We start from the raw sequence: 3,334 nt of genomic DNA on the forward strand, positions 1-3,334 counted from the left end.
CCCTTAACACGGACCAAGGGGAGGACGGCCGCCTCCTTAAACACAGGCCGGAGAGGAGCGTCAGGGCCAGGCTCCTCAAACATGGACAGAGTGTCGCCCTTAACACAGACCAAGCGGAGGACGGCCGCCTCCCTAAATACAGGCCGAACCGGAGCGCGAGTGTCGCTCCTTAAACACGGACCGAGTGGAGGACGGCCGCCTCCTTAAACACAGGCCGAACAAAATGACACAAAGTGTCAACTGCGAATGTTGTCCATCCAAGGAAGGAGCGTGATGCCCGGCCGGCTCCTTAAACACAGGCCGAGAGTCGCCCCGGACGGTCCGCCTCGCGGCGCCCGTCTGCTCGGATAAAATGACACAAAGTGTCAACTACGAATGTTGTCCATCCAAGGAGGGAGCGTGATGCCCGGCCGGCTCCGAAAACACAGGCCGAGAGTCGCCCCGGACGGTCCGCCTCGCGGCGCCCGTCTGCTCGGATAAAATGACACAAAGTGTCAACTGCGAATGTTGTCCATCCAAGGAAGGAGCGTGATGCCCGGCCGGCTCCTTAAACACAGGCCGAGAGTCGCCCCGGACGGTCCGCCTCGCGGCGCCCGCCCGCTCGGATAAAATGACACAAAGTGTCAACTACGAATGTTGTCCATCCAAGGAAGGAGCGTGATGCCCGGCCGGCTCCTTAAACACAGGCCGAGAGTCGCCCCGGACGGTCGCCTCGCGGCGCCCGTCTGCTCGGATAAAATGACACAAAGTGTCAACTACGAATGTTGTCCATCCAAGGAGGGAGCGTGATGCCCGGCCGGCTCCGAAAACACAGGCCGAGAGTCGCTCCGGACGGTCCGCCTCGCGGCGCCCGTCTGCTCGGATAAAATGACACAAAGTGTCAACTGCGAATGTTGTCCATCCAAGGAAGGAGCGTGATGCCCGGCCGGCTCCTTAAACACAGGCCGAGAGTCGCCCCGGACGGTCGCCTCGCGGCGCCCGTCTGCTCGGATAAAATGACACAAAGTGTCAACTACGAATGTTGTCCATCCAAGGAGGGAGCGTGATGCCCGGCCGGCTCCGAAAACACAGGCCGAGAGTCGCCCCGGACGGTCCGCCTCGCGGCGCCCGTCTGCTCGGATAAAATGACACAAAGTGTCAACTGCGAATGTTGTCCATCCAAGGAAGGAGCGTGATGCCCGGCCGGCTCCTTAAACACAGGCCGAGAGTCGCCCCGGACGGTCCGCCTCGCGGCGCCCGCCCGCTCGGATAAAATGACACAAAGTGTCAACTACGAATGTTGTCCATCCAAGGAAGGAGCGTGATGCCCGGCCGGCTCCTTAAACACAGGCCGAGAGTCGCCCCGGACGGTCGCCTCGCGGCGCCCGTCTGCTCGGATAAAATGACACAAAGTGTCAACTACGAATGTTGTCCATCCAAGGAGGGAGCGTGATGCCCGGCCGGCTCCGAAAACACAGGCCGAGATTCGACCCCGGACGGGCCGTCTTCTCCCGGCGCCCGCCCGCGTACGCCCCCCATCCCCGGTCGCCCGTCTGCTCCCGGCGGGCCTCCGAGTACCCCCTCACCCAACTGACCGACTGGCACTCATGACCCGCCTTGGTAGGGCCTCCATCGGCCTCGGCTCGTCCGACGTCGGGTGGACGGTTCCTACCCACTGCGGGTCGCACTCTAGCGCCCCGGCCGCCGCGTGAGCGTGCGCTCCCCGCGCCGCCCCGCAGGCCCCGGCGCGACCGTACTGCGGCGAGACCGAGACGACCCGGTTTGGCATCCATCCCACCTAGCCACGATCCACGGAGGCCGAGCGAGCGGCTGAGTGTCGGGCGCCGCGCGTGCGAGCGTCCGCCGGCCGCGCCGGTCCTTCCGCGAATGTCGTTTCTCAAACCCTCCGGCTTGATAGCGGCGGCACCACGGGAAGCCGTCCACACACACCGTCCGACCTCTATCCGAAAAGCCTTCCCGACCAACCGCGGTCGCGGGGGCGTCTGTCGCTCCGCATCGGGGGGGCGTATGGCTTCCGCGCTACGCGCTGCGGGCTCGGGGGGGCCGCAACGGCTGAGTCTGACTCGGCCGGGGCGCAGCTTCCCTCCCGGCAGTCAGCAATAGTGCCGATCGCGCCTGCCACCAGCCCCCTCCCCGACGGGTTCGTCGGCGCCGGCTGGCCGCCGTCCGCCTTCGTTCCCCGAGGGTTCCCAACCAGCGCCGATCCAACTCCGCATCCTGGCCGCACGCAGTGCGTGCCTCGCGCGGGTAAGTCGCCGGCGCAGCGCCGCAGCTCCCGACCCCCGCGTACGGGAATAGTTGAGGGCCTCAGCGGGCCGCACCGACCGAGTCCGACTCGTGCCGGGGCGCAGATTCCCGCTTGGGTGACCGAACGTTCTCTGCTCGGGCCGGAGGGCCGACGCCCGTCCCCCCCCGTCGTCCCCCACGGACCGCCTCCGAGGCCACTTCGCACGGCTCATCCTCGGCTCCCTACCAATGCTTAATCGATGGGGCCGCCCGGCCGGATTCGCGCCACCCTGTCCACCGCGAGTCTCCCCAGACTAACCCGAGTTACCGCCCAGCTCGCCTAACCTTGCACTCGCTCTGCCAAACGGTCGTGTAGTCGGCGGGCCGTCCTACGGGTCGCCCTCCCTCCCCAAACGCGCGGCGGGATAGCGGCAAGGCGGCGGCGGCGGCCAGCGGCGTCGGGGCGCTCGCACCGGAGAAGAGGCGTCTTACGAGGCCGGGCGCAGCTCCCTCTCGTTTACTTGCTGAGTAGCGGCGCTCGAAGGTTCCGCGGCGAGCGCGGCTCATCCCATTGAATGTCCCTGCACCAGGCTCCATCGAAGGGCCGCCCGGCCGGATTCGCACCCCCCTGTCCACCGCGAAGTCCCCTCGACTAACCCGAGTTACCGCCCAGTTCGCCTAACCTTGCATCGCCCCGCCAAACGAGCGAGTTGTCGGCCGTCCTGCGGGTCGCCACCGGCCCCAAACGTGCGGAGGGATAGCGGCAAGGCGGCGGCGGCGGCCAGCGGCGTCGGGGTCGACCTAGCACCGGAGAAGAGGTGTCTTACGAGGCCGGGCGCAGCTCCTCTCGTTTAGGGGTCCGCGAGGGTCGCATTCGAGGTTCCGCGTCCTCGGCTTCGGCTGCGCCGGGTCCAGCCCGATCCATCTCACCCCGCGGCAGCGTCAGACCACCTAGAGCCCCCGCGAACCGCGGCCGGCGTCCGGAAAACAGTCGCGCGAGCCCCCGCTCCGGCGGGCCGGCGAGCGAGAGGCGCTACCCAGCCACCCTCTCTCCTACCTGGTTGATCCTGCCAGTAGCATATGCTTGTCTCAAAGATTAAGCCATGCA

The 3,334-nt window shown here is 66.7% G+C and overlaps 1 non-coding gene across 1 annotated transcript in view; it reads left to right on the top strand.

Moving 5' to 3' along the window:
• The first annotated feature begins 3,280 nt into the window (after positions 1-3,280).
• The window catches only part of LOC147038238 (18S ribosomal RNA), a 1,907-nt gene continuing 1,853 nt past the window's right edge, over positions 3,281-3,334 (top strand). The window contains exon 1 of the ribosomal RNA XR_015064019.1: positions 3,281-3,334. This exon is cut by the window's right edge and continues 1,853 nt beyond it. This is a non-coding gene — a ribosomal RNA (18S ribosomal RNA).

The sequence above is a fragment of the Syngnathus leptorhynchus genome, unplaced genomic scaffold, assembly GCF_054491065.1.
Source record: "Syngnathus leptorhynchus isolate UIUO unplaced genomic scaffold, UIUO_Slep HiC_scaffold_76, whole genome shotgun sequence".
NCBI classification, from domain to species: Eukaryota; Metazoa; Chordata; class Actinopteri; order Syngnathiformes; family Syngnathidae; genus Syngnathus; species Syngnathus leptorhynchus.